The sequence below is a fragment of the Desmodus rotundus genome, chromosome 3 (genome assembly GCF_022682495.2).
Source record: "Desmodus rotundus isolate HL8 chromosome 3, HLdesRot8A.1, whole genome shotgun sequence".
Classification (NCBI taxonomy): Eukaryota; Metazoa; Chordata; class Mammalia; order Chiroptera; family Phyllostomidae; genus Desmodus; species Desmodus rotundus.
In genome coordinates, this window is record NC_071389.1 from 175,646,061 (window position 1) to 175,660,121 (window position 14,061).

Below are 14,061 nucleotides of genomic sequence, written 5' to 3' on the forward strand. Positions count from 1 at the left end.
TAAATATTCTATTTAAATATTCTAATCATGTTTTAATCTTCCACAACATGTTTTATAGTCAAAGAAGAAAAAGACAACTAAGAAAAAAAGTCTAATATGAAAGACAAAGACTAAAAAAATGAATAAAAATAAATTAAATTTAATTTAAAAACACAAAGCAGTAGACTACGCAGGAAAACTTCAAAAAACAGTAATATCAACAAATAAGAAAAGATGTAGCATTCATACGTCAAGAATAGAAAACTATGGGCAAGGAATTAAAAAACATAAATTAAGAACATAATAGAAAAAAATGAAAAACTCAATAGAAGAACTTAAGGATAAAACTGAAGAAATCTAACTGACCAAAAAGAGAAAGTCGTAAATGAGAAAAGATAGAAGAAAAGTGGAGGACCCAACCAAAAACTTGCATTGGCATGACAGAATGGCAGAAGAAATATATCACCAATGAAATCATTTAAGAAGAATTTTCAGACAAGAACTACCAAACTGAAAGGACCTGATGAATGCCAGTCAATGATAAACTTTCAGAGTACTGGAGACTAATAACAGATTCTACAAGCTTCTACTGAGGATGTCAGAAGAAAGAATGGCTTCATATTTCTCAGTAGTAAGAGAAGCAAGAAAATAATGAAACAGTACCTTTAATGTTCTAAAGAAGTTATTTCTAACCTAGATTTCTATACCTAGCCAAACTATCAATCAGGCATAAAAATATAGGATAATTTTCAAACACACATAGTATCAAAAAATATACCTCCCATATACTTTTCCTCAAAAAGTTACTAGACAATATGGTCCCCTTCCCCTAAAGACAGAAGTAGTAAATAAAAAGACATGACACATTAAAAAAAAGGGGGGAGGGGGTTGCACAGAAGAGGAGTAAGAGTAAAGGAAATCCCTAGAATGGTGAATAAAATTCTAAGGATGACAGTGGTATACCAGATGTAGAGAGCAACTAGGCTAGGCTGGAGCAATGAGATTCAAGAAATAAAATGAAGTCAAGATCCTTGCTGCCACTATAACTAAGTAATGTTTCCTTTAAATAAACATCAAAGGACCTTTAGTAAAGGACTGTACCACATCATCTACACTACTATTATATGTAAAAGACTTATGGCTATAAAATTGACATTACATTTATGAATCAACATCTGTCAAAACTGTATCAAGAGAATGGGTCAAGATTTCCATGATTCTGTTAGTCAGGTGCAGACAATTTTGTGTCCAGTAGATTATCTAACCCTAAATCAGTAAAACAAGAATTACCTAGGATTAAATGAACTGAATTGTGGTTAATATTTTATCTTTAATGGTAATATAGGGAAGTACTTTCTTTATAATCTTACTTTAATCCTCAATTAAAATACCAGGTCTGTCTGGAAAAAGTCCAGCCATTGTTAATATGAGAACAGTTTGCACAACATTGATGTAACCTGGCAACTAAGGAGAGTGGACTGGAACACCATGTGTAAACAATGACAACTTCACTGTACTAGTCAATGCAGCTATGGGCAACTGGTGATAGGAAGCTTCATCATGACCCGCTCATGGATCACCTCTCTGCAGTCTTTTAATGAAACATCAAATCACCCAGGTGACTCAGATCCCCTACATCCCAGATTTGGTGCCCTGAAATTTCTGGCTTTTCCCAAAACTAAAATCACCTTTAAAAGGGAGGAGATTTCAGACCCTCAAAGAGATTCAGGAAAATACGGTAGGGCGGCTGATGGCAATTGGGAGAACTGTGTGAGGTCCCAAGGTGACTACTTTAAAGAGGACTGAGGTGTCATTTTCCTATGTACAATGTTTCATATATCTTCTTCAATAAATGTCTCTATTTTTCATATTGCATGGCTGGATACCTTCTGGAAAGATCTCATATACTTTGTATAAATAGTAATTTAAATAATATCTTGATTTCATACACTCAGAATTCTAGAAGATATCCTATGAAAGATCTTATAAGATTTTTCAATTAACATAGGTTACGTTAATAAACCACCAGGACATTTTAAGAACAATCCTGTATAAAATCACTGAATATATTGGCCTTGTCTAAAAAAAACTTAGAACAATGATTAAATATTGTATAAAGTATCATAACTGAGTCTCTTTTCGTTTTATGACCAGTTCACATAGTTTCAATAAGAATGTGTTTTCCTTCCTACAAGGATAAAATTGGATAAATTTGTAACCATGGCAAGAGAAATGTGATCTTTAAAAACAAATCTCCTATAATTAGTAATAACAAGAAACAAGGACATCTCAAATGTAGGAATGATGCCTACTCAATCTTCACAGGAGTCAATTTAGTATCTCTTGCATAACTTATGAATTCTCAGATATTTAATGGGAATAATATCACTTCCTGACAAGAAACACTCACAAATGTGGGAATCTCAGGAACCATGATATCCTACAGTTTTAAGTACTGCTGGTAAAAACTCATTGAGGAAATATATGGCTCTTGGTTCTTGACTTTGCAATCAAGCAGATAAAAGTATATGTTAATTATTATACTTTACAAAACATCTAGATAGATGTTAACTCTTAAACCTCTATCAAATGGATATAGTACTGTTAACCAGAAAACATTAATCATTACCTCATGACACCAATATAAAGAAAATGGTCAAATAAAACATCAAAATAAATAAGAAGAAAAGTATTAAACAAACTTATGTGGTCAAATCTGTGCCCTAAAGGACAGACACTTGGCCACAGAAAAGGTTATGGAAAAAATCGACACTTTGTTTTGCCTCATATTGAGTAAGCAAGTTCCACTGCTGAAAGGTAAAGGAGGAAGCAGCACTTTGTACCCTGAAATTAAGGGTAAAAAAAAAGCAGGGCATGGTGGTTGGGGAAGTAATCCTATGTGGATTTAATAAAATAAATGACAATACCTCTAACTTTCACAATGATGGTTGTCTCAAAAATCTGACAAACCTTGAAGATAAATAATTAATGTGAAATATGGCTGCTCTTTCACCATGAATAAAGAGGCTTACTGTAAACTTAGTGAATTTAGTAATCTTATAGAGTTTTTATTCTTAATACTTGGGTTTTTTTTTTTTTACACATTCAGTATTTTTATTTAATTTTTTAGCAATTTACATTATCTTTCCACACTTTAAGTTAGTGTGACAATTTTCCATAATAAATTACTAAAAGAGAAGCATTGGTCAAAAGTGGGAAGAGAAAACAAAAAACAAACAAAACTCAACAGCTGCTGCTTTTTTAAAAAACAATACTTTTATAATTTAATGAATCAGTCCTAAAGCTAGACTCCCTCTCAAATCCTTGAAAATCAGCTACTTTTCTAAATGTGTATTTTTCCCTACTAGTGAGTAGTACTATCAAATCAACTTCTCTAAATTACTTCATAAATGCATTTAAATTTTAGCTCCAGTAATCAAGAACACTGTCATTTTCTATATATCTTGCACTGCTGGGCTTCCTATAGCTGCACTATGCTGCCTCCTAGCATATACTCATGCCTGACTGATTCACCAATTCATTGAAGCCATATAAGAAAAATGTGTCAAAAACAAATGCTAAGAATTTTACATGTCTAGTCTTTTGTAGTTTTCATAATAATCCTAGCAGGTAGGTGGAATCACCATTTTATATGTAAGGAATACTGCTGGGAAACACTAACTGCCCAGGTCCCAATACAAAATTACCGTTCTTTCCACCTCACTACATATTATTAACTGGTTAAGAAAATACTTTGTCTTTTCTCTTGTTCTTTTTTTTCTTCATTTTATTTGTTTATTTTCTACCTTTTAAATTACTTACAATAAGTTTGTGAGGGGAAGGAATTACACAAAGTTAAAACACAAAATTGTATTATTCCATCTTTTTAATTGAACCCTTATTAATTTGCATACATATGTCTTTCAGAGTTGTTTTAGAACTTATTTATAGGTAAGCAAAGGTGCTTCCTTGTTTTCTTCTATTTCTTACTGAATAACTTATTCTTCAAGTTGTTTTACTATTTGCCATTTTTCATGAGCAAAGTACGTATCTATCTTTGGTTCCTGACTCTACAATCAAGCAGATAAAAGTATATAAATTAATTATTATACTTTACGAAACATCTTTACAAAACAATTTATCCAGTGGGTGCTTAAGCAAATTACACAATTATTAAAAAAACGAAACAAAAACAAAACAAAACAAAAAGTTCTGACATCTGTGGATAATCATGAGTTAAATAAAAAGAGCTAGAATACCTTACTCCCCTTTTTTTCACCTCCACCTAAAACAAACGGGTTCTATTCTTTTAATAAGCAAATATTTACTGAATATTGAGGTGGGCATTATGGAAAGCAATCTCACAGCTTTCAATGTGGTCTCATCATGGTTTAATCAAACCTAATTAGAAGGAATTTGTCTTTAAAATGTGACATTTGTCAAATGTATCAATAGGATATTCCTAACTGCAGGAAGCTTATAAAGTACTATACAAATAACAATAAACATAAAAGTAGAAAGGAATAAATGCCTTTAAAAGAGATACAAAGTAAAAAAGAGAAATTAGAGAACTTCCAGCTGAGAATAAATACAGTTCCTTTATTAGGCTTAAAAAAGTAGGCACCAAAGAGCAATGACTCTTACTTACAAAAATCAAGGATTTATGTTAGGGGAGCTACTTTGAGTTCTCCTAACATACTAAGATTTCCTTGATCTCCCCACAACAAAGTCCTACTTTCTGTGCCTTACACAAATATCTATTGGTTTATTTATCATCTACAAAGAGCTATTTTTAATTACTTAATCATGTAAGTTTTACCTATATGCAAATAATTCACGATCACAATCTTTTTACTTATGTATATTACAAGGTCTTAAAAAATCATTATCTTACAACTTGAAAATGTACATTTTATATCTGTACATATATACACATATAGTTATAGAAAAGGAAAAAAACAGAAGATAATGAAAAAAAATACACTCAAGAGACTAACACAGAACCAAGATGGCGGCGTAGGTAGACACACTGCGCCTCCTCGCACAACCAGAACTGACAGAGAATCGAACAGCAAGGGGGTCCGACACCAAGGAAATAAAAAATAAACATTCATCCAGACCGGTAGGAAGGGCGGAGACGGGCACCAGGGTGGAGAGGACTCACGTGGCTGTGGCGGAACCGAGACTGGTGGACTGTGGGATGAACAGCGCAGGCAGTCCGAGCACTAGCAGATCCTGCAGCCCCACATTTGCTCACAGATAAACCAAGAGGGCCAGACTCAGAGTGGCGGAGAGTGGGGCAGGCAGAGCAGTGGGTAGCACCCCGCAGCCCCACATTCACACATAGATACACCGGATGAACGGCGGGGAGCGAAGCAGACTGCGCAACCCAGGGCTCCAGCTCGGGAAACTAAAGCCTCAAACCTCTGGTTGAAAACGCCTGTGGGGGTTGGGGCAGCAGCAGGAGAGACTCCCAGCCTCACAGGAGAGGTCATTGGAGAGACCCACTGGGGCCTAGAGCATGCGCAAGCCCACCCACTCGGGAACCAGCACCAGAGGGGCCCAGTTTGATTGTGGGTATCAGAGTGAAGGATTGGAATCCGGAGGAGAGTGGAGCCGGCGCCATTGCTCCCTCTTGGCCCCTCCCCCACGTACAGCGTCACAGCGCAGGCACCAGCGTTACCCCGCCCCGTGAACACCTAAGGCTCCGCCTCTTAAAGTAACAGACCTGCCAAGACAAAAAAAAAAAAAAGGCCCAAATGATAGAACACTTCAAAGCTACAGAAAAAATACAACTAAGCGACGAAGAGATAGCCAACCTATCGGATGCACAGTTCAAAACACTGGTTATCAAGATGCTCACAGAATTGGTTGAATCTGTTCAAAAAGTAGATGAAAAAATGAATCCTATGCTAAGAGAAACAAAGGAAAATGTACAGGGAACCAATAGTGATATGAAGGAAACTGGGACTCAAATCAACGGTGTGGACCAGAAGGAAGAAAGAAACATCCAACCAGAAAAGAATGAAGAAACAAGAACTTGGAAAAATGACGACAGGCTTAGGAACCTCCAGGACATCTTGAAACGTTCCAACATCCGAATTATAGGGGCGCCAGAAGGAGAAGAGGAAGAACAAAAAATTGAAAACTTATTTGAACAAATAATGACGGAGAACTTCCCCGATCTGGCAAAGGAAATAGACTTCCGGGAAGTCCAGGAAGCTCAGAGAGTCCCAAAGAAGTTGGACCTAAGGAGGAACACACCAAGGCACATCATAATTACATTACCCAAGATTAAACGCAAGGACCTACATCCAAGATTACTGTATCCAGCAAAGCTATCATTTAGAATGGAAGGGCAGATAAAGTGCTTCTCAGACAAGGTCAAGTTAAAGAAGTTCATCATCACCAAGCCCTTATTATATGAAATGTTAAAGGGAGTTACCTAAGAAAAAGAAGATCAAAAATAGGAACAGTAAAAATGACAGCAAACTCACAGTTATTAACGACCACACCTAAAACAAAAACAAGAGCAAACTAGGCAAACAACTAGAACAGGAAGAGAACCATAGAGATGGAGATCACATGGAGGGTTGTCAATAGGGGAGTGGGAGGGGGAAAGGGGGGGAAAGGTACAGAGAATAAGTAGCATAGATGATAGGTGGAAAATAGGGGGAGGGTAAGAATAGTGTAGGAAATGTGGAAGCCAAAGAACTTATAAGTATGACCCATGGACATGAACTATAGGGGGGGAATGTGGAGGGAGGGGGTGGGCAGGATGGAGTGGAGTGTGGGGGGGAAATGGGACAACTGTAATAGCATAATCAATAAACGTTAAAAAAAAGAGAGAGAGACTAAAACAGTCCAAACAAATGTCATACAATTTACCTACTATCCTTCATCCTTTTAAAATAAGAGAGTTAATAGCCACGGTTCAAAAGTATTACAGTAAGTTTTAAAAATTAAATTAAAATTGCAATTCTTCCAAAAGTAATCATGAATTAATGTTGGGTTGTTTTTTTTTCATCATCATTCGAGGACATGCTTATTGATTTTTTTACAGAGACAGGAAAGGATGGATGTAAGACAGAAACATCAATTGGTTGCCTCTCACACACGCCCTGACTGGGGACCTGGCCTGCAACCCAGGCACATGCCCTGACAGGGAATCGAACCTACAACCCTTTTGCTTTTGGTTTATGAGACAATGCTCCAACCACTGAGCCACACAGGCCAGGGTGTGATTTAATATTTCAAAGGCAAGGAGAAAAGAAGAAGAATTCTACCAAATAAGACAAACATTTATAATAACCAGAACCTCAGCCAAAAATCATGAACATGAAGCTCTCAAAATTCCATTTCAAAGGAAGATACACAGTTATAACTGGATCTAACTCATAAAACAAAAAAACAGTTTTCAATATCAAATTAAGAATTACTTAGACTACTTCTCCAGCTTCCTTTATAGCAGAAAATGCTAGTTATTTTCTAATATCCATTTCTCTCCTTCACTCATAAAATTTTCTAATTCTTGCCAAATGCATGGTTGTCCAACTGGATACTACATTTCCCAGCCTCCCTCTCCCAGCTAAGTATGTTCCAATGACTAAATTTTCAGCCATAAAACATGAGTCAAAGTGGTATGTCCCACTTCTAGGTTATGTTCTCAAAAGAATGAGTGGGCATTCCCATTCACTGTCTTTTCTCCCTTTCCCCTGGCTGATGAAACTTTATAGTAGTTCTACCTAGAAACCATGTTCAACATATGAAAACCACTTATTAATCCAAAGCCAGCTGTAAACCCCAAAAATTCTGCTGTACTGTTACATGAAGGAAGTAAACATGTATCATTCTTAAACAATTCTCAGAGAAGTTTAATCTTTTATTGTCATCTGATTAGCTCCTGGTATTTACCACCTAAAGGAAATTTTAAAAGTTCAAAGATAGTCTTTTTTTCTCTTCCATGCTTCCCCCTACCTCTTCCTTTTCTTAAAACATTTATTCTACTAAGAATAACAGGGCAGGTACATTCTGAAGCTACACAGCCTTAGTTGAAAATGAGCTGAAGCAGTCAAGTCATTATTGTTTCACCAAATGTTTTTTATCCTGGTCCACAAAACAGCAGCTTCTCTTTTCCCCCTTCTAGGCTTACCTTTCTACAAAATTGAATATATGATCTTTGTGAATTACTGACTCAAAAAAAGTTCCCGTTACAGCTCTGTCTGGTCTGAGAATCACTCGCTATTCTAAATAAAATTCAAATTTCTTATTATAATGTAAAAGTGTCAGAGTGCTACACACATAACTCCTAAGTTTGCCATTAAGACAATAGTTCCTCAAAGTAGCACAGGGCTATACAAACAACAAAGACAGCCATTTTGACACTGCTACCTCACAACACCATCAAAAGGCCCTCTCCTCTCTCACAAACTAAAGAAAGGGTTTCTAGCTAGTTATTCCTAGCTGTTAGACACAAAATAACACAAAACATTATTATACTATTCTAAGCAATGAAAAACTGCAGACATGAATAAGTAAGTATTTCTGATGGTAAAGTTAACAGGTCATCTTAATTTCCCAGACTTTCACGTTTATGTACATCCGGTTATAGACTGTCAGGGAGGCAGTATCAACTATACCCATAGACCTAAGACTGCCACATTTTTTTGGATGGTGGCCAAGGAGATGCCTGAGTCATTATCCTAAAGGCTCAAAAAAGCAAATGATTAAAATTCAAAACCGAAAACATTCACAATGTATAAATAAGCACTAGTGCCCTGGTCTTCTCATTTTGCAGGACTTAAAAAACTGAAAATGCTGCCCAGAACTCATATTTTCCATATCCATTACAAAATGGTTCGCATCCTGCAACTTAAAGAGAATATAAAGTTTAATTTGGTGAAACTCACTTTTACTTTTCCATGTTGAACAAACTAGCATGACAGAAGAAACCACTGAATTTCAAAAAAACACTGAATTTTTATATTTTTATAATCAATTATGTAAATACTGTTAAAACATCACTTAATTTTAACCTATAATATGCCCCACAACTGTTAGGAATTCAAAGGTAAGAACTTAATCCTGAAAATTCTTCCTGCAATATGACTCCCTTGAAATACTAGGTATGCCAATGTGTGAATTTTCCACATACCTCCAAACAAAAATATTATAACAGAAGTCTTTCTAAAATAATCATACACTTCTTTGCCTTCCTGAACAAGTTAAACATAACTAAATACTCTCTATAATTCAGAATCATTAATGAGATTGTCAATTACCATGTTGATTACTGATTATATAATGATTGCATAATAAATACTGATCAACTCTAGGAACAATGATTCCCAAACTAAATAACCTCAAAACTAAGATCTTAAATGTTTGCTTCTAACACTTGAAATCTGACACCTCTACACTATGAAGATGCTAGCCATTTTGCCATCATTTCTTGCCACTAACCATATATATTTCTCTAGTAGCACTTCTGTCCCAAATGTGATAGTTCTCATCTATTAAAGCATGAAAAAACAATTATCATTTGTCAGAACTAGGAAAAGTTCTCAGGTAAAGACAAAGGTCACACAAAAACAGTAGAATATAAAAATTTCTGAAGCAGATTTGCTTGAAAGAAATCCAAGATGGGAATTTTTCATTTAAAAAAAAAAAGAAAATGCTTAAGAGAAGCCAATAATATCTTAACATTCCTACCCATTTCCTAGATTTATTTTCATAAAACCAATAGTATTTTACCATTTTTTCTATCTTTACTTCCTGTTTTCTTTTCATCAATTTCAAGTTTAACTAGTTCAATAAAAATACTTTGAAATAACCTGACTTTCTATCCTATACACATTACGAAAGTGATAAAGTAAAATTACAACTGAAATAGATCACTATTAATCAAGATTATACTCTTCCCTGCAATCAGTACAAACAGTTTTAATGGAGAATGAATTTAAATAATCAGGTTAACACCCTTATGAGAGATTATAATACTTGTTACCAAAGAGACCAAAACCAAAAATCTTTACTTTATTATAGTATTAGGTTCCATCCTGACCAGCAAATGAATAACTTTTCAAAATTCCTTCATTAAAAACAAAATGTCTATGGTAAGCAAAGCAGAAAAAATTTGGTTTCAAGTATTGCAGAACATTTTATCTTAAAAACCCATTTTTCCTACTTCTAACTTCACATTCGTACTATTTTCATGTCATCATGTCCTAAAGCAGATTAAAAATAGAAATGTAGTATTATATACTCTACCAATTCATCCCTATTAACATTATATCAGCACTACAGAACGAGTAAATAATACCTTAGTGAAAAATAACAGGTATCACAATTTTTCTCGGAGTTCCTAAAAGCAGTACATTTTTGTGGGATCTGCAGGAAGTGTATCACATTCAAAAAACAAACATTATAAAGATTTAAACCCACCCAATTTAGGTTTAATGCAGTTCTAAACAAAACTACAAATAGTTGGCTTTTTAAAAACTTAACCAAATGAATCTGCAAAAACAGGGAAGACTAGCTTTAAAAATTGTGAAAAGGAATTATGAGTCTACATTTATGTGATCTATAACACTACAGCAAATAAAACAATTCAGTACTTCTATATGAAAAAGACCCAGACACAGTGGTTGTTAACCTGCTTTTAGATTTTATATTACATATTCCTGTGAGAAGCTAATGAAAACTATAACTCTTCCCTTAGAAAAGTGCACACATGCACTCACATAATATTGTGTACATCAAGGTATCCAAGGAACTTTTTAAGCCAATCTATAGAACCCAAGGCCAATAGACCCCTCAACTTAAAACATCCCTAGTAAATGAAGCAGAACTGATAGCTCAAATTTAGTAAAGATCAAAAGAAACAAAGCAATAAAAGAAGGTTCACTACCACAAAATTCTGAGAAAACTAGACATTTGGAAAAAGTGGAAACTAGCAACCCATCTTTACAAAGTACACTAAAATAAACTCCATACACATAAAAACATTTTTTGTTAAGTTCTAGAAAAAATAAACAACACAGATGAACATTTAGTCATTTCACAGCAGGTAGTATTTTCTAGGCAGAGAAGTCCTGGAAGAAATCACAAATTAAAAAAAAATGGATTTTACTATGTAAAAATATAACACTTCTTAATATATAAAACCATGAGCAATTTAAAAAATAATGAACTAAAAAAAAACTGCACAAAATATGAAAAGCAAAAGGTTAATATCTATAAATAGCTGCTACAAATAACAAAAACATTATCTACCACAGAAAAATACACACAAAAAAACCCTCACACAGCTAATTCACAAAAAAAGAGAAAACTGCATATATTAAACATGAAAAAGTTCAAGTTCACTAATTATAGAAAAAAGGAAGTTAATGAGATACTATTTTTCAACCACCACACTGATGGTGGTATGGAAAATGCTGTTCATAAACACTTTTTATCAATTTTGTGAATTGCTTTAAAAGCACTCTGATACAGTAATTTCAAAGAAATTTTATAAGATGTAGATCATGACCCATGGAAAAGGATGTTCACTATAGCATTATTTACTATAGAGAAATGGGCAACAAGCAAAATAGTCAACAACAAAAAAAAAGGTTTAGTAAGTCACAGTACATTCTAAATAGAGATAATGTTATGTGGCCATTTAAAAACATATTTGAAGAATATTTGATAATTTGGGATGTTTTCACAATATCATATAAACATTAAGAAACACATTCTAAAAGAATAATAAAATGGAAAAGTATCCATAATATGATACTAAAAGAACAGGAATGAGGTTATGATTCAATTAAAAACAGATCAATTATTGATCAATCATTATTGATCAACGGCTCAACCATGGGAAAGTCACAAAAATCACCAAAATATTTAGAGGATTTATTTCTAAACGTTCATTAATATCAACACATTCCAAATGTGCTATAATAAGTAAAAAAATTCCGTTTATTAATTTCACAAAACTGAAAAGATCTAAAGCACCAGTAAATTTTATTCATTCCTGTAATAACCTAGTTTTAATATTCATATATGCTGCATATGTATCAAAATTTTGTGGTATCAACTATAGAAGTAAAATTTCAAAACAAGCTTGTATTGACAGTACCAATGAACAAAGAGTGTATGTTCAGACAATTCATTGATCTTAGTTTTCTGTTTATAGAACTATATTTGCCTTTCTAACAAAGATGATAGCAAAATTGTCCTACCAATAAACATTTACATTTTTCAATATGTTCTTCAGTGTTTTCAAAGTACCTCTTTCGAGGCTTCAGCATTAACTTGAGAGGTAATAATTTGTATATTCAAATGAAAACATTAGCTTGAATGTATACACCAAAATATTTCACTTTTCTGGAAACACAAAGTGTACCATGCCCTAAGATCAAAGTTCTTTTCCTAACCTAAATATGTGTGTCTACACACACACACACAAACATACACACAAATACAGAAAATACAATATATTTTAAATGCTTACAAAACACCAGAAACAATGTCAAAAGAGGTGGGGGAGGAGTCTGCTGGGTAAACCACCAGAGAAGTATAAAAGGGAAGATTGCACAACTGCCCTCTAAATATATTTCTGAGAAGACTCCAGAAGCCCAGGAATTATATTAACGACAAATCTTCTGTTAAGAAAAAAGAATTTTTCCTATCATTCCATTCTATCTCGTGTGTGGTATTATTTTTAAAAAATTCACCAACCACAAGTATTCCTTTCAACTACATCTTAATGCTACTAATATTAACTTCTTTAAAGTTAAGGCAATAAAAACATCCCTAAAGCAAGCAAGGTTGCAAAGCAAGAGCCACTTCTTCATTTGACAGGGGGCTGATTTAAACTTACCAACAAACTGTTATAACCACAGATGAAGTTTACGAAAACCATTTACAAGTTTTTAGCCAGTAAGAAATAATTTGCACAATGGTAGAATTATATCAAATTGCATAATGCTTCTCCCAAGCGTGTTATGTAAGATTTAAATATAGTGGCACTACCATTTTAAACTAAAATAATCAATAGCATACTTATAACTATTTTCTTTAACAAAGTAAAGCCTGGAATGCACTTATAATTTAAATAAGTCAAACACAACTTTATCCTATATATATGTATATGGGTATTTTTTTTATTGATGGTTCACTTAATTTCCTCATAAAGGCCTCAGTATAGTTGGAAGTTCTTTACAGACTTATCAGAAAAATTTATCAAGTTTTATATTTTATATGACAGAATACTAAGAAAATGACTTAATTTTAAAAGAGTAACAAAAGTGTTCTAACTGAAGCAGCAATGCACAGTCATCTGAGACTAAAAAATGTGAAACTCAAATATAAGTATGATCAGAGGCACACAAACTAATTCAAATTAAACATTCATTGACTTAGGATCAAATATTTTCTAAAAATACCGAAGGACACTGAGATTTCTTTTAAAACAACTACCATGACCCTCTCCCTCATATTTCAAAAACTCAAATTATTTCTATTCTGTAAACATCCCATAACACTAGTAAAAACAGGGTTAAAAATATATTTGCAAATATGCAATTCAAATAAATGCACTTCCTGTGAGAACACCACTAGGTGCTGATATTCACCTTCCTAAATATAAGCTTGAATCCAGCAAAACTCTAAAACTAAAATTATAATCGAGAACCATAAGTGACTATCACTTTCACAGAAAATTAAGTATACAGTTTCTCAGAATCGGAGAAAAATATAAGAAAACAGTTTGAGCTCTGCATACAACATAAGAGAAACGTTTTTCTTGAAAAAATGTGAGAATTTGAGGGTAACAAAATGTAACCCCTCGAGAATGAGGAAAATTAAATCTAGAACCCAAATGGCGTCCAACAAGAACATTAGATCTTGAAAATGAATATTGCGCTTGCGCAGCCACCGCCCAGCCCGCTGCACAACTGCAGCTAGAGCCCGACCCCGCAAGATCACGTGCTCCCATGCAGCGCCGGCCCGCAGCTCCGCAACCGCGCACGCGCAAACAAAACTCCCGCAGCCGCCATAATGCGGTGTTGACTCTACAGAAATACAATAGTA

The 14,061-nt window shown here is 34.1% G+C and overlaps 1 protein-coding gene across 1 annotated transcript in view; it reads right to left on the reverse strand.

Moving 5' to 3' along the window:
- The window catches only part of ATF7IP (activating transcription factor 7 interacting protein), a 111,551-nt gene that overhangs the window by 97,266 nt on the left and 224 nt on the right, over nt 1-14,061 (reverse strand). The window lies entirely within an intron of this gene.